This window comes from Heterodontus francisci, chromosome 2 (genome assembly GCF_036365525.1).
Source record: "Heterodontus francisci isolate sHetFra1 chromosome 2, sHetFra1.hap1, whole genome shotgun sequence".
Lineage (NCBI taxonomy): Eukaryota > Metazoa > Chordata > Chondrichthyes > Heterodontiformes > Heterodontidae > Heterodontus > Heterodontus francisci.
In genome coordinates this window covers 103,074,911-103,093,354 of record NC_090372.1, presented here as the reverse complement: position 1 = coordinate 103,093,354, position 18,444 = coordinate 103,074,911, and positions in this window count along the sequence as shown.

Below are 18,444 nucleotides of genomic sequence, written 5' to 3'. Positions count from 1 at the left end.
AAAAGGTATGGGGTGCAAGAGGGAACAGGTTACTGAGCTGGATGATCAGCCATGATCATAATGAATGGCGGAGCAGGCTCGAAGGGCCAAATGGCCTACTCCTGCTCCTATTTTCTATGTTTCTTTGGAAAGGCTGAAAATTAGAAGAGGAAGGTTGGGGTGAGGGCAGAGATTTGGAGTGGAAAGCAAGAGGTCTATGGTGACACCATCTGCAGCTTGCTGATCATGACAGATAGTGGGATAAGAGTGAGCTGGTAATTGAGAAGAGGCATAAGGCTGGAACATACCATCATCCTCAATGTTCTTAGTGACACTGGATGACATGGGCTCTGTCGTAGAAACCCCATGTTGCAGAGAACCAACTAGTCCATAAAGCTCAGGTGATGCAGGCATCCTTTTTCCCCACTGGTTCTGTTCTGCTCCCTTCTCTTGTGTGCCACCTTGTTCTGCAAGAGAGAAGGAAGAAAGCAAGTGATTGTGTAACACTGTGTTTGGGTGATGTGCCTGGCATAGATGAATAGCTGGAGGTATGTGCTGGCAGCGAGAGTTGAGTATCAGGCTGGCAATGTTGGTAGGAGTGTGAGGGTGAAGTGGAGAATCTGGACGTAGTCATGGAATTGTTAGCTAACTCTTTCACAATCTCAGGACATCCCAAAGAGCTTTACAGCCAATGAAGTATTTTTTTAAAATTGCATCACTGTTGTAATGTAGAAAACCTGGCACGCAATTCGCACGCAGCAAGCTCCCACAAACAATAATGTGATAATGATGTTGGTTGAGGTATAAATATTGGCTAGGACATAGAGAATAACACCCCTTCTCTTCTTCAAAATAGTGTCATGGGATCTTTTACCACCTGAGAGGGAAGACGGGGCTCCATTTCTTGCCTCATCCAAAAGACAGCATCTCCGACAACCTAGATTTTTGTGCTCAAGTCTCTCGAGTGGGACTTGAATGCACATCCCTCTGTAAAGTGTAATGTAGTTCAAGTCTGATTAATCGAGTTGACTATTTTGATGAGGTCACTAGCATGGTGGATAGGAGAGTGTCTATATGAACTTCCAGAAGGCATTCCACACAAGAGATGATTATCAAACATGAAAGCGCACGGATTAGGAGGTAACCTTGTGGCAAGAGTTGGTAATTGGCTGTGAGATCAGAGATAAAGAGTAGGAATAAAAGGAACAACCTCTGGTTGGCAAAATGTAACACGTGATGTTCCCCAGCAATCTATACAGGATTCTCAGCTTTTCATCATATACAGTAACGACTTGGATGAAGGAATTGAGAGTTGTGTATCCATGTTTGCAGATGACACCAGAGATAAGCTTTGTTATGTAAATGGGAGTAGGAAGTTACAAAGGGAGCAAGACAGACAAAGTGACTGGGCAAAAGTGTGACAAGTAGAGTTCAATGTTGGGAGGTGAGAAGTCATCCACTTGCTATCTGAGAAAGATAAAATCAGCATATTTTCTTAATGGGAAGAGACAAAGATTTGGGTATTCACGTATGAAAATCACTAAAAGATAGTGCACAAGTACAAAATGTAATCAAAAAGGTTAATGGAATATTGGCCTTTATCTCGGGGTGGGGTGGGGTGGGAGGTTAGAATACAAATGGGAGGAAGTGTTGCTTCAGCTGTACTGAATCTTGGTCAGACCCACTCTGGAGTACTCCATTCAGTGCACCACACTTCAAGAAAGATTCTTTAATGATAGTGGGGCTTGAAGGATTAAATTATGAGGACAGGTTGTATAAACCTTTTTATTCCACGAGAGGTGATCAAATCAAGGTGTTTAAAATGATAAAAGGTTGTAGGTGTTGGGTGCACTGAAGTTTTCAAGACAGACATCAATAAATTTTTGTTACGTAATGGCAACAAGGAATAATGGAAAAAGGAGGTGCATTTGGCCTGCCAGTAAGCCGCTGTCAAGGAGCGTGGAGGAGTTCGGCTCCAATTTGGCACACAGCTTTGCCTAGATCTTGGAGGCCATCCTGGCATAGAGGAATAGCTGGAGGTATGTGACAGTAGCGAGAGGTGAGTGTCAGGCTGGCAGTGTTGGTAGGATTGTGAATGTGAGTTGGTGAATCTGGATGTAGTCATGAAATTAGTCGCGAACTCCATGAGAGCACTTGTGGACCCAACCCCTGATGCAGCGTCTGATGGCTGATGTCTCAGCTTTCATTGCAGCGTAGGCAGAAGCCACCCAATGTCTCAGTGCCGCAGTGAAAGATCAGCTGGAGGTCTTGAGATCAATGACGGTTGCCATGCCAGCTCAGACTTCTGTCACTATGGCTGCAGATACCAGTGCTCAAAGGGGCTTGCAGATCACACAGTCCTGCAATGCATTACTAGGATTGCTGAGGCACCCCCCCAGGAAGTGGCGGTGGCTCCATGGAGCACGAACCTGCTGTCTTCTGTCAGGTTGACAGTATTCGTCCTCCTACTCATGCCACTCCACCAGTGCTCCTGCTGCTGCCTGTCAGCCAGTCAGCTCAGACCGCTGTCACCCATGCCAAGGTGGTGCAGTCTGATGATGGGCCTTCAGGCCCAGAGTGTTGTATGATTGTTTGGTACGCTGCCACCTTAGTTAGTCTAGTTTAGAGAGATTCTTTAGTCAAGAGTAATTAGAACATTAACCTTTATTACATTATAACTATGTACAGCTTCCACCAGTCTGTGCGATTCATCCGAAGCTACACTGCATCTCTCCTCAAGTCTCTCTCACAAGTGATCTCTCACATCATCATGGTCGGAGGTATTCTTCACACTTTCTCAACATTAACTCTTTCAGACCCTTTTACTACGGGCTGAATTTTATAGACCCCACGATGTCGGGGATCGTGGCGGAGGGAGTGAGGGCTGGAAAATGACACCGGGAGAGGGCCGCCATACACCCCGACGCCATGAGGGCACCATCCAATATTGCCGGCAGTGGCAAGGCCTTGTGGCGGCTCCCCCTCCCCCCATGGTTCAGCAATGGGACCACCATTAACAAATTGAAATAAATGTAAATTAATTAATTTATTACCTTTAAGTTCCCGCCATCTGTCCCGGTCTGATATTCATGCTGGTGACCGGCACTCCCATGCTTTGGATCCCCGTCCGGGGAACCGAGGCATAACACTGGTGGGGAGGGGGGAACAGGTAAGTTTCTCAGCGCGGCGGGGGGCGGTGGAGTGTGGTGGTGGAGCGGGGTCAAACTCACATCATTGGTGTAGGGGATGGTGGGAAGGGTTATAGTGTAACGTTTATGTATTGGGGGGGGGAAAGTCAAGTGGGCAATGGAACTGTTTTGGGGAGGAGAGGGAAAGAAATTAATTTTATGGTGGGGGGTGGGAGAGGGGCAATTTAAATGGATTTAAATGTTTTAATACCTGTTACTTTAAATATTTAAATTAAATGGTAGGGCTCAAAGCCCTTTAAAAATAGCATCAGTGCCTGCGCACACGCAGCTGACGCCATTGCTGGGGATGGACAGCCCGCCCCCTCCATGTAATCTGGGAGGGGCAGTCCGCCCCGGCTATTTAAATAAGCCACCGTGCTTAATAGCACGGCGGCTCTGCGACATGCAGCCCGCATTTTTGGGTCACGATTGTTTTCGCCCGCCGCCGATTTCGGCGGCAGGATCATAAATGTCAACCCTACATCTCCCTGCAAGTCTTTATCCACATATATATATATTTACATGCATTCACTTATATTTATTTTTACATAATACCCCATCTCCCCCACCCCAAGCCTCTGACATCATAGATTCAATCTGTCAGGATGCTTCACAGCTCTGCCTGATCTCCTTGTAGTCAGATGTGGAAGATTAGTTGTCTTTCTCTGGACTCTCATCTCATGACTTGGATGGCCTTCATTGAGGTTTGTAGTATCTGGTGCTTTCTGAAATTCAGATTCAACAACTGATTTGTCCAAATGTACGACTAATTGATGTCTTTGATGATTAGGAATAAAATTCCTTCTGTTTTTTCCTCCAGTACCTTCTGAAGTATGTACTAAATAAGATCACTCTTGATTGTCATCTCTCTGGATGATTACTCCTTCTCTGCTTTGGTTTTGTACCCATACCTTTTGTCTTTCTGTCAACTTCAGTCGGTTCCTGGTATGGTATTTCCTATTCTAATTATAGACTTGTTGTCTTCTATAAGATTTTTTTCTTTCATAAACTCTCTGATAATCCTGGATTTGTAGCCCTGGAAGTAACTTCTTGGGTAGGATTGGAAGTTGCGTTCTAAGTTTTTTCCCATTAACAGTTCGGATGGTGCTCATCTGCATAACAACGGAGTAGTTCTTTAGTTCAGATGTGCTGCTTGAAAATCTTGATTTTTCTTTAATACTGCGTTAATAGTTCTGACTGCTCACTTAGCTTCTTCATTAGATTGTGGATACCTAGGGGAACTTGTTATATGTACAAATCCACAGTTTTCCACACAAGCATGAAGTAGTCGTTTGCAAATTGTGGTCCATTATCGAGCACTGATCAGGTATACCATGTGTGTGAAGACTTCTTGTAAAACTCGAATGACTGCTTCAATTGCTGTTTAGTACATACATTTAACCTCGATGCACTTTGAAAAGTAATCGACTACAATCAGATAGGATTTTCCATGACAGATGAATAGATCTATCGCCAGACGTTCCCACGGTCTGGTTGGGAATTGGGTGGAAATAAAAGGTTCCCTCTGATTCTTTCTGTACACTGCACATACATATCTTTTGATATTCATGGCCACCACATGGATGCCTGAGTCCGTGCTCAATGCTTAGTTATGCCCTCCCAACCCGTGTAACTTTTTTTCTGGTGCTTCTTTTACAGCCCTCTGGTTAAGGAACTGTATGATTGCTGGAGGTTTCCTGAACCAAGGTCTTTCTTCACCTCTCAGGATTGCTCTGTTGTTCTTCCAGACCTCTGCTTATCTCACCAGCTGAATAGCTTTGTCCAGGGTGAGGTCTTCTTTAGACTGCAATAAATCTGATAGGGATTCATCAGCAATACCTACTATGATGCGGTGTCTTATTAATTCTGCTTTAAGGTCGCCATATTCACATCCTTCAGCTAACCTATAAAGGTCATTGTTAAAAGCATTGACTGTTTCACTCGGTTTCTGGACCCTTCGGTTGAATCTTGCCCTTTCTAAAATCTTATTGCTCCGCAGGTTGAAATAAGAATCAAAAGCTTTTAAAACTTCCTCAAATTTGGCAGATGTCTCATTAGTACCTTGTCTTGCAATAACATCATATGCTATAGCCCCAATAGAATATAGCAATGTGTTAACTTGCTCTGATTCAGACTGGCTGTCTAATCTGGAAGCAATTCTGTATCTCAGAAATCTTTTTCGCCAGTGGCCAATTTGGTCCTTCCATCTGTCCAAACTTCTCTGGTATTGTGAATTTAAGCTCCATAGCTTCAATTTGTTTTTACTTTCACTTTTGAGTTTTTCCCTCCAGTATCAGAAGTTTCCTATACTTTTCAGACCCACGCTGACTCCCACTATGGCCACCGTTTCTCCGTTTGAAATCTTGCCGCTAGATTTAGGATTTATTTTCTCCTTGTATTAAATGCAGTTTTATAGCATTACTGCTATATGCCTTTAACTCCCTTCCCTTAGAGAATTGAGTATTTGCAGCCTCGTTGTTTGTTTTTTTCCACTCGCTCCTGTCGCCATGTGTAATGGCGCCAACCTCGAATTAGCCCTTGCTCAGGAGTTTCCCAGTGCTGTCTGCCTAGTGCCATTAGGGACAAATGTTTTACCCTCTTTCAGGGTTGCTCAGCAGTTCCTCGATTGTTGCTTGGTTCTCCAACTCGAAGCCTGCGATCACTGGACCAGATTTCTACCAGCTGATTCTCTGACTCTCCAGAGCTTTTCCACAGTCTCTTCTGAAGTTCTGCAGTTTTGGTGCTTTTTTCAGGTCAGCCCTTTTCAAATAATTGCTTCAACTTCTTCTTCTGGGTATAGCATGGTAAGAACCACCATTGTTCTCGATCTCACCGCTGATCACCATGTTGTATGATTGTTTGGTACGCTGTCACCTTAGTTAGTCTAGCTTAGAGAGATTCTTTAGTCAGGAATAATTAGAACATTAACCTTTATTGCATTATAACTATGTGTAGCTTCACACCAGTTTGTGTGACCCCTCTCTCAGCCACACTGCATCTCACCCAAAGTCTCTCTCACATGTGATCACTTACATCATCTTGGTTGGAGGTATTCTTTACACTTTCTCAGCATTAACCCTTTCAGACCCTTATACTACATAGAGCTGTTTGAGTTCATCCTGCAAAGCCATCTGCAGTCTCCCCCAGTGAAGGTCAGCAGCCTTCTGCTAACCATGCTGCAGCCATGGCATAGCACTGTGTAGGAGCAGCAGGACAGACAAAGGCACAGGGAAGACAGACAATAAGGGAATGCACAAGGATGATTAATTGACTTTTGCATGGAATATTGGATGGTTTGTTTGAAAAATTTGGTTTGGAATGTTTGTTTCGTGGTGGCTTTTATTTCAGCATTGTGGCCAAGAGAACATTGTGATGGTCAGGAACAGAGGAAAGGTAAAGTTTTGCTCAGTGGAATTGTGGTTGTATTCACTGGTACCACAGTTGGACGAGGCGATCACAGTCAGCCCAGCCCGAAAGAGGATGTGTTGGTGGTCTCCTCCTCTTCCTCCTCCTCTTCCTTCTCTCTGACATGCTGCAGGCCAAGGGGAATGATAACTACAGCATCCATAACTTGGGGCAAGTGGCCTGATCAGAACCCTTAAAGGCAGAAACAATGCTTTCACAATGTGCAATACTCTGTTGACATCACCAACTTTAAATAGCACTAGAAAATCCGCAGGACTTCTAGGCTTGATTTTCAATCCTGGGCCGGGAACCCAATGCCCAGATAATTTCTGGGTCGCAACCTTGCATCTCCACTACATCGTTCAAGCGACGTTCTTTTGAAATGCTAATGGCCTGATTGGGCAGGAAGCGAGCTCAGCACCCAATTAGAGGCACTGAGTGCCTCCAGGAGGTGGGAGCTGCCTGCCTGGCACTAGAGGCAAAGGGAGGCAGCAGCCATGATGAGTTTTGCCATTGCCTTGCCGAGGAGAGCAAGCAACTCCTCAGAGGGACAGCATTAAATATTAAATAAAACAGAGGCAAAGTGGCCAAAACAAAGGTACTGCGTCCGCAATGATTTTAAACATTTAAAACACTCCGTCTCTCCACCCTGCAGCCCTTTGTAAATCCAACCCCTACAAACGCAGACAGAGCCGGTAGAAATCAAACAGCAACGAACCTGAAAGTGGTTGATGATCCTTTTAATAGTGCTGATCCTCCTGTCAGCTCTCAGGGGGGTTAATGGGGGTGAGTTGTGAAAGACGGTGTCCTGTGGCCAAGATGCAGCTGTGCATCTGTCAGGAGGAGGTGATGCTTGGCCACCTTTGCCAGCGCTTTTGTGGTGCCTCCTTCCCCAGGTCCCACTTTCTACTGTGAAGCCCCATGCAAACCGTCAGAAGGAGACAGGTATGGAGCACTCACCTTGGCGGAACAAATGAGGTCGTTGACTCTTTTCCTGTACTAGACCCATGTCCGGGGGTGACCCCACGGCTGCTGACCACTTCAGCGATCTCCACCCAGGCTTGCTTGGTCAGGCAGAAGGACGTCTTCTTGCCATCTCTGGGGAAGAGGACCTACCTCTTTTCCCTCGCAGCCTGGAGGAGAATCTCCAGGTAGGCAATGTAAACCATGGGCCACCCAGTGTCTTCCTACTGTCGTGGTCGATGCAGGCTCCATTTCATCCTCCTTACCTATCAGTCTGATGTCCTGAACAGCAAGCAACAGTTGAAGGGGTCCTGAGGCACCACCAGCAGCTGAAGTGGTCCTGAGGCACCAGTGGCAGCTGAAGGGGACCTAGCCAGCCAGTGACACTGTGGAAGGCAGTCATTCTCAAAAGGCAGGAGTGAATGCAGGGCTGGCAGACCTTTAAATATGGTGCAAGCACCTGCTCCGGGGTCGTCTGACGATGTGACGATGTGATGATAATCTCACCTCCTGCCCCAGCCATGTGATTGGGTGGGTGTTATCACCTCCAATATGTAAAACAGCTGCCCGCTGCATGATTGCAGTGGGCCGGCTGTCCATGTTGCATTTGGTAATGGCGCCTATTACCGGTCCTGGCGGCAGACTCACAAAATTCATTCCTTGTAGTACACACTCCTAATGTCCTCACCAAAATGGCCTACGTAGTGACAAAATTATGGGTGCCATGCAGCTGAATGTTGCTGGCTATAACTCCTCCACTGACACTCAGAAGCTCACAATCTAGTTGGTGCTGACATGCAGTTATGTTTAGGACTCCATAACATTGCCCGACTTTGCTCCTGTCTGCTGCTGAAACCCTCATTCGTGTCTTCATTACTTCTAGAGTTGACTATTCCAATGCACTCCTGACTGGTCTCCCACATTCTACTCTCCTTAAACTTGAGGTCATCCAAAACTCTACTGCCCATATCTTAACTCGTACCAAGTCCCATTCCCTTATCACCCGTGTGTTCGCTGACCAACACTGGCTCCCGGTCAAGCAACACCTTGATTTTAAAATTCACATCCTTGTTTTCAAACCCCTCCATGGCCTCACCCATCACTATCTCTGTAATCTCCTCCAGCACCACAACCTTCCAGGATATCTGCACTCCTCTAATTCTGGTCTCTCATGTATCCCTGACTTTAATCGCTCCACCATTGGTGGCCGTGCCTTCAGTGGCCTAGGTCCCAAGCTCTGGAATACCCTCCCTATATCTCTCCGCCTTTCCACCTTGCTTTCTTCTTTTAAGATACTCCTTAAAATCTACCTCTTTCCTCTTTGACCAAGCTTTTGGTCATCTGACCCAATATCTCCTTTTCTGGCTCGGTGTTATACTGTCCTGTAAAGCACCTTGCGACATTTTGTTACGTTAAAGGCACTATATAAGTATAAGTTGTTGTTGTTGTTGTTGACTGGCTTGGTTCATTGAACATTTAAAACAATTGAATTCAAGTTTTTATTGATCTGAATCTGCTGAGTGTTTGCCATTTCCTGGATGTTCACAACTGATAAATCTTTATCACACAATAAAGAAAAAGCCAGTAGTGCAGTGTAAACACGAGTCATTCATGTTGGAGTCTCCAAAGCAGAGAGTCACCACAGTAACATCTTAAAGAGTGATGGAACTGACAGATGTCAATTTGTAAGATAGTTCAGGACTGCAAGAGTGCAAGATAGTATAAAAGGTGCATCAAGATAGCAGACAAAGCACATCACTTCTGCACCAGGTCACATCTGTAACATCCAGTTGAAGAAGTGAATCAGGAGAGATCAGTGAAACTCAGTGAAGCAATGCAATAGCTTCATGGTTAGTTAATCCACAGGAAACAGTTTCTGGCCCTTTCTCTTGTGTATATTTTTCATTCTTTAGCATTGGAGTGTAACCATGCTTCAACAAACATTTAGTTACCATAAGTTCTCATTTGTAATACTATTTTGTGGATCGCATTATTTTTATTTATAGAGAATGCTTATGGTAAGTGATTGAATTTGGAGTTTTTTCCATAGTTGAGAGTGATCATTTAACTCTTTTACGTCTTTTGTGTGTGCACGGAACATGTGTGAAACAAGTATCATATTTAATGAATTACAATCGAAGATTCAGTTTATACCACAATATTGATTGTAAATATATTAAAATGAATTTTATTTCAGTTTTATTCCTATTTTAATTGGAAAGTTGTATATCTTTCAAATGTGAGGAGACTTTCAACACATTTATACAGAAAGTCTTACCCAATACCTCAAAACGGCACAGGGCGGCACAGTGGTTAGTACCGCAGCCTCACTGCTCCAGAGACCCGGGTTCAATTCTGGGTACTGCCTGTGTGGAGTTTGCAAGTTCTCCCTGTGTCTGTGTGGGTTTCCTCCGGGTGCTCCGGTTTCCTCCTACATGCCAAAGACTTGCAGGTTGATAGGTTAATTGGCCATTATAAATTGCCCCTAGTATAGGTAGGTGGTAGGGAAATATAGGGACAGGTGGGGATGTGGTAGGAATATGGAATTAGTGTAGGATTAGTATAAATGGGTGGTTGATGGTCGGCACAGACTCGGTGGGCCGAAGGGCCTGTTTCAGTGCTGTATCTCTAAATAAAAAAAAATAAACCCCTTACCTCTCTAAATTGTTCCTTAATCCTACAGTGTTCAGACTTTTAAAACACAAGCTTAGTTTCACTCAATATCTACCCCTTTGCATTCTCTTCAATCTTTTTAACCTTGGTATGTCCTTCAACATTGCCCTTGGCCCTTCACCTTGGTTGCTCAATCAAGAAAACTAACTGCCCTCACCAAATTAATCCATTTGTTGACCTGTCAAGGGGAGAAATAAATTTAAGCTCTTTTCTTTTGCAATAAAATTTGGTAATGTTATTTTTAAGAACTGCAGCTCGAGGTTTATTTGCTTAAACCAGTTAATGTGGTTCCACTTTACCTTCAAATATGAATAAGGTGAAAATTTGGTTAGTTTTATAGTTTTTATCTATGCCGGATCGAGAAATGTTGCTCAGAATCTCTGTTTTATAGACAAATGTTCCCTCCAGTACAGAATTCCCCATCAGATTTGTTTCTCATAATTCTGGTTCGAATTAAAAGTCGTTAATCATTGAGCCATTTTTCAGACATAAAATGGTGCAATGGTAAATTTAGCAGTGGGATTGTTAAACTAACATGTGAATTCCAGCCACTGCAAATTTGTTGCGCCCATTTTTTTAGGCATCCCAGGTGACAATCTTAAAATAGGTGTTAGGCTCCATGTACAAGTTAATGATGGGCCAAAGACTTGTTTATGGACCCTTCTGGATTTCCAATGAGTGGAGCAGGAGCCAGGCCTGCTCCACTCAGGATTCTTCAAAGGCTGCAGAGTCCTAAGAAGTGGCTATCACCAGCATGTATGTTGTAAAAAATATATATGTTTAAGCATTCATGTGGAGCTAGGTGGAACAGAAATGCTCCGTTGACTCCACAGTATCCTGATTACCCCTTCTTATTGCTGTTCCAACCCTTCCCCTCCTGAGACTTACCTTTGGGTGCTTCCAGCGCAGCAAATGACCCAATATTCATTTTGTTCAAATGGGTGAGCTGCCATTTAAGTGTAACAGGTACCAGAAGTTCACTCAGTTAATACTCATGAGGCTCACGGTGCAATTTGGAGTGAGCCTTGGACCTCCTGGTTTAGGTGAGCATAGCAGCTGTATCACTGTATACCTTCACACCTAAAACAGGGCAGCAACAAATTTTCTACCCCTGTATCTTTCAACACAGTTTTCAGGATATACTTGGTTTGTATGATTGTCGTAAAGGAACTGGTACTAAAAAGGGAATCATAACTTAGATGTGTCAGTCTTGACACATCACTCTTGCCTCTGGATCAGAGTGTTGAGCTATTAAGGCCCACTGCAGACACTTGAGCATATAATCTAGGTTAGGACTTCAGTGCAGTACTGAAAGACTGCTGCATTGTCAGAGATAAGGCCCCATATACCACCTTAGGTAGACGTTAAAGATCCCATGGCAAAAAGAAGGGGAGTTCTTAATGCCCAACATTTATCCCTCAAACAACATCACTGAAACCACTAATCTGGTCATTTATCTCATTGCTGTTTACAGGACTTTGCTGTGTGCAAGTTGGCTCTTTCATTATAGCAATGATTACATTCCAAAAGTACCTTTTGGGAGGCCCTGAGCCCATGAAAGGTGCTATATTAAGGTAAGTTCTTTCTTTCGTACATTATCTTGCTATAAAAGATAAAATTGTTCAAAAATAACACCATTATTAAAAAAACAATTTATATGAAAAATAAAACTACAAAAATATATCAAAATCCATTTTAAAAGTTATGATAGAGCAGATCCATAAACCCTTAGTGATCAACAAAGCAGCAACATCAAATTCCTCCCCCTATTGAGACAATGCAGCTTAGTTTTTTTTTTAATCCAGTTTTTGGATGGAACAGGATGCAATACAACATTAACTTCCCTGGCACATGTGTGGAGGAGGAAATCAAAACGCAACTACTGTGTTCACAAATACCCAAGGGAAACATTCTATTCACACTCACAGCTTTCCTTAGTTCAGCACAAACAAAACTAGTGCAGTGAAGTCTAGTGGCAATGACCCAGCACTTGTCCACTTTTAATGAAAATACAGTTGTCCCTTCATTCTGAGTCGAAGCAGACTGGTTGTAGAGCAGGTTTCCACATTGTTCCTTCACCTCTGGAACCCTCATTCAAAGCCAGCATTGATTGATGGGATGAAAATCTCTTCCTTCTGTGGGATGTAGATTATGGGCAATCTCAATTCAGTTTCTGAAAGGTGAGCATCACTTAAAGGGTGCCACTCATAAGAGAGTGAAAAATTAAAAAAATTAACATTTGGGGAGGTGGGATTGATCTGATCATACATAAGTATATAATTAACATTGTAAATGCATTCAAGTAGAACATACCCACATATTTGCTCCACAAGTTAGCAAGGACAATTTTGGAGTGTTTTATTGAGGTTGAGGTGAAAGCCTATGTTTGCAGAAGAGTAAAGGAAGCTTTGCCATGCATCTGAACTGTGTTATATCTGATATCAGCACTGTGCAAAAATTGGAAAGCTGTCATTAGTCATCACCAACACCCTTACTTTGAATTTTAAAAAGAACAGAAAAAAGACATTGTTACAATATGTCCCAATATCAGCAAATATAAAATCTGGAAATATTTTTTGCAATTCTGCTGCAGAAGGCATTTCTATAAAAATATAATTAAAAATGAAAATAAATAAACAGAAAGATCTCATTGCAAAATTTCCCCTAAAAGAGTCATAAGCAGTCATTTTCTGACTTTTACAGTACTAGAAACTTGGGCAACATGTACCTACATACTGTACTGGTGAGCAAGCCTGGCTACCAATTGCACAAAGTCAGAAAATTGTCACTTAAGTGTTTGCTGCAGCACAAACCTATGCCAGTAGCCAGCACAACAGTTTAATGATGTTTGTGGAGCAAGCTGGTCCTGGCCACTTAAAACCTCCCACGCAGCCCTTCAGATAAAGAAATTTGTCCTGTACAACCACAAAATAAGAACATGTTTGAGGTAGAAAAGATGGGCCATGATATGAAAACATTCGAATGGTTATTTTACACCAGTGTCAGACATTTGTTGGTGCTTTCATTTGGTATTGAAAGGTCACTATTGGTCATTTGAGGACTCTGGGCTAAAAATTGGTTTGCGTCGTATTTGGGCATGAGAGTTCTAATTCATGACATACTCACACCTGTTCCGGTGGAAATTGGCAGCATGCAAATTTTGTGCTGCTACCCTCTGCATGCATTAGGGTACCATGCAGTGATGTGATGATAGCTCGTGATCCAGCCATCTTTCTGTTCTTAAAGGCAGTCTGTCCCTCTTAAAGGGAAGATCTACAGAATGACAAGAGGCTGCTGCTGAATACTATTGAGGCAATTTTAAACAAGGAAAGTGGAACACCACAGAAGAGAGAGGGGTCCAGGGTCACAGATGCAGTGTTGGAGGCCTGAATGGTGGAGGTAGACAGGAGAGAGACACCTTAGGCAGAATTTAATGTGGCCTTCAAGAGCAGGTTTCGAAGCAGTTGTTGGGTGGTGGCTGTAAAATTGGGAGGGATTGCATTGGAGTGGAACTCCAACGATATGAAGTCGGGTCCACAATCCACCAGCAGTGGGAAACCTCCAAAGTGGCGTTGCCGCTATGACACAGTGGGAAGGCAATTATGCTGGTTGTGCAGGGAATTAACTCGCATTTAAATGCAGCCAAATGCGATTTAGTGCAGAGTTTCGAATTAAACAAGTAGCACACAGGGATCATGGGCCATCAGATCCCCAACCACTGAAAGCAGGTGGCACCGAAGCAAGGCCTCAGGGTTGCCTGTGGAAGTCAGCCACATTATAGCTTCAGTCGTGCTTCACATTAGTGGAAGAGAAGGTCATTTCCAGAATGTGGTAGTAAGCCTCTAAGGGGGGGACGAGGGGGTGCTGGGGGTGCAGTGGGGGTGGGGGGGGGGGGAGGGGGAAGCTGCCTGGTGATGGGCACAGAGGGACTGAGGGAGCAGATTGTGGTCATGGCCTCTCAACAGGGCACACAGAGGATCATTGCTGCTACGTCAAAGGGGAGTGACAGGGCAGGGTCTGAGGGGAGGTTGCCTCCAAGAGCAGCACACAATAAAGGGACAGAGCAACAGCCAGTCCTCCTAAACCCCTGTGCGGAGGAGGAGCGGTGCAGAGGGAGGGACAGATGCAAAAGGCACCACTGCAGCAGCAGCAGCAGCAGCAAGAGCAGAACGTGGGCTTGTCTCCAGCTGGCCAAGTCACTATAGGGCATATAGTGGATGAGCAGCAGGCAGCAGAGCCAAGACAGGCCAAATTGCGGTCAAGAGTGTTCCGGACTCAGCTCAACTACCTGCAGATATCAGAATGACAGTGCCAACGATGACTACGGCTTTCAAGGGAGGAAATCACCAATGTGTTTGCTGTGCTACAGGATGAGCTGCGACCCACAGTAATCACCCAATGCCCGTGACCCTGAAGATAACAGATGCATTGAATTTTTACGCATTCAGCTCTTTCCAGAGATCCACTGGGCACAAGTGCAGGGTCTTCCAAGCAGCAGCTCATCACTGCATTAAAGAGGTGTTTAAAAGGGCTGGCGACTTTGTAAGCTACCAGACGAAGATGTCGTGAATCAGAACTCTCATGCCCAAATAACGACGCAAACCAATTTTTAGCCCAGAGTCCTCATCTGACACAGCCACCAGCTCAAATACTGGCATGATACGTACCTTAAAATCTACTATAGAGTTGGGATCAGCATGTAGTGAGTCACCGGGCATGAGTGGCTTGCAGCCAAGCCAAGGGTAAAGGATGTTTGTGTGCCAGCTCACTGGAGGGAGAGGTCGCAGACGAGTTCTGTAACAGGGGACTCGGATGAAGATGTCAATGGGCAGCATACAGGAGAGCACTGATGGTCATGCACATCAAGATGCTGGGTGCATTGATTGGCCAGCTAGACAGCCTCCTGATACTGTCAAGGGATAAGGAGGAGTCTGGCTACAACTTGTCAGAGGACATCGTGCAGAGCTTGCCCTTTAAGTAGGCTCTACTCCATCTCCCTGTCATACTGCAGAGCCAGAGGTATTGCCCCATACCTGTTTGCAGCCTTTGTGTGGCCAGGTCACCTAATACTCTCCTGTCCCTGTGAGGATGCAGCAACACTCCCTGCCAAATCCAGAAACTCACCACAACACCTGCAAAAACACGCCAGGGTACTTCCAGAGACTTTGCAATGGTAAACAATCTTCTAAATTACATTACCTGCAAGTTGGTGCTTGGCCCTTTAAGTAACACTAGTGCAGGGCCCACCTTGTAGCTAACCGCTTGATCTTTGTGAGTGATACGCAAATTCGTTGAATGGCCCCACATGGTCCAAATCTGATAGATGTATGTCACAGCCGGTGAGGCTGTATGACATGATGAAAGGATGTATTCAGTTTCTTCCAGCAGTTGCAAGGGATGCCTGTACGAATGCCGTTCTCAAGTTGGTGCACCATGCAGGCCAGGCTGCAAGCGGGTGCCAGCACAGTGCACACCCTCAGGAGGGCAATTGGCTTCAGTAGCACCGCCTCCAGCTGATCCAAATTTCATGCCCTCTACTTATTTAAATAAACATATATTTAAAATTCCAAACATACTGTAAAGAATTTTTTTTTAACTCCGTGCAGTTGTCTACAGTTCTTTTTATAATTTTGTAGGAAATTACCTCTGTAATATTCTATGGAAGTAAAATGCTTCTTATTTTGCAAGGTGAAAAGGGTATTTGTGCTCAGATTCTGTACCAATTTATGCTATAATTCCCCTGGAGCAACAAGCTCAGGCTTCTTTATTCCTAATCCTGAAACCATATAAACATTAGTTTTTCTGAAGTGTTTCTTAATTTGATGCTTTAGAATGCTTTGGTGCCCAAGATTGTAAAAGTGATTTGCACAAATATAGAAAATACATCTGCCAAACTTATTTTAGTTAGGGAAGACAAGTTGGGAAACAACTTCTTTTATCATTCACTTGCCAGATGTTGAAGAATTTTATGTAAATATGCCCAATCTCAGCTCTGCAGATTTCCTTCATCATTTAATTAAATAATTTAGTTCAGAGCCCATGAATGATGGATTGTTGCAGGAAGACTGGACTCTTATTTACTCTTGAATGAATAATGTACCATAAAGCAAGTTGAGACATTGACCTTTCGTGTATTGACACTTCTTCAACCTTCAAAGTGTAGGGGCTGGAATTTCCTCTGCCCGCTGCAAACACAATAGCGTAGGATTGCCACCCATCCACACAACACTGCAAGAAACCATCTTCTTTTCCTGGGGGCTGGTCCTCATTTGGTAAAGAGAGTGGGTTTTCAGCGGCTTTTCTAGTCCTGACTGGTTTACTGGTGCTGGAAGGGAACAAGTCGTAGTGTGGCTGCAGCAGCTAAAAGACTGCATCATGTAAGGGGCCAGAAACACAGGAAATTGAGGAACACATAGAAAGATCGATATTACAAAATGAGGAGCAGCACTGGGGGCCTCTGCAGCTGCAACAGCTCCCAGGTAAGTGCAAAGAGAAACAAGCTTCTTGGCACCATGGAGAGAAAGTCACAGGAGAGATTTTGTGACTTTATGGGCAGGTGATGAGTGCTACCTTCAACACTCCACTTGCTGTCACACAATAAAGGAAATGGTTTAATGACCTCAAAAGGTCGGCAAATGCATATTAATGATTGAATACTCTTGCACACCTTGAAACACTGTTAGATGCAAGATTCACCTTCACAGCCACCCTACCCTCACTATGTAATGAGTGTACTACCACAATGAATCACCTCCTAATGCCTCAGAGCAAGGATGGTAGTGTACTGCTTAAATGAGAGGCAAACTCTCTTGTCAGGGAAAGGGTGCAGTATATAACTAGCAACTGATCCACAACTGCCCATTTTCCACCACTGATGAAAGTTAAAATCAGCCATTTAGAATTCCAAAAAGTATACTTGGAACACAAAGGGATATATTATCTGAAATAAAAACAAAAAGTGCTGGAAATACTCAGCAGGTCTGGTTCTCAATGTTCTAGTTCTGATGAAAGGTCACTGACCTGAAATGTTAACCTCGCTTCTCTCTCCACAGATGCTGCCAGATCTGCTGAGTATTTCCAGCACTTTTTGTTTTTATTTCAGATTTCCAGCATCTGCAGTATTTTGCTTTTATTAGACATTATCTGAACCCTTGCCAGGAGCATGGACTTGCAAAATTCATGCTAAAATAGTGCAACAGGTTTTTCTCTTACATCTGCCAGCAGATGAATGGAGGAATCCTGGGTGGCAGCAAAATTGGATGGGGTGCCATACTGCCAGCTCCTCACCAATTCTCAGATTTTCTCTCAGGAGTGATATGCGTTCGCATATTACATTAAGATGCAAATAATGGGATGGAACAATACAATGCATTTCCCATAATTTTCACTATATCATTGCTGGATGTAAGGAACCTAATTCTTTCCTGCTTGCAACTTTTAAAGGGCAATTCAAGGAAGATATTAAGAGATATTAGGGAAAAGTCTAGATTTAGCCAAAGTGAGAAATTCAAAGTACAAGGGGACAAAAAAAAAGTTTATGGATCTTCAGATCCTCCCACTACAGGCACTGCAGTGGCCACATAACTTGCCCTGGCATCTGCTCTATTAATTTCAAAATTGGCTAAGCTTGGGGTTGCAACCGATTAGTTGGGGGGAACTTCTTTCGAAATGAAGATTCTTCACCATTGCAGCAAAGTGGAAAATCTGTCCGATAGGCTGGATTTTAAGAGCTGCGGCGAGCTCAAAAAATGGCGGCCCACCCGTGCGGGTCGCATGCCAAAGAGCCACCGCAATCTGCCGTGCAGCAGCTCATTTAAATAGCCAGGGCGGCCCGCACCCCTCCCCCCAATCACGTGGAGGAGGCATGCTAGCCATTCCTGGCAATGGCATCAGCTGCCTTTGCGCAGACGCTGGCTCCATTTATAAAGGTCAGTCAGCCCAGCTGGCACATTTAAATTTTTAAAGAAGTAACCCCTCAAAATTAAATAAATAAATTACTAATGCCCCTATCCCACCTCCCCCATAACAAGTACATTAACTATTTGCCCTTTCCCCCCAAAAACACCTACCTTTACCATCTGACTGTCACCCCCCAAATTGCACAAAGTTTGAAGTTCAACCCTTCCCACCAAGCCCTACACCCATTACATATATTTGATGCTGTCCCCCACCTCCCGCACTGAAAATCTTACCCCCTCCCCACCAATGTCTAAGAAAAACTAGGGTCTGACAGAGG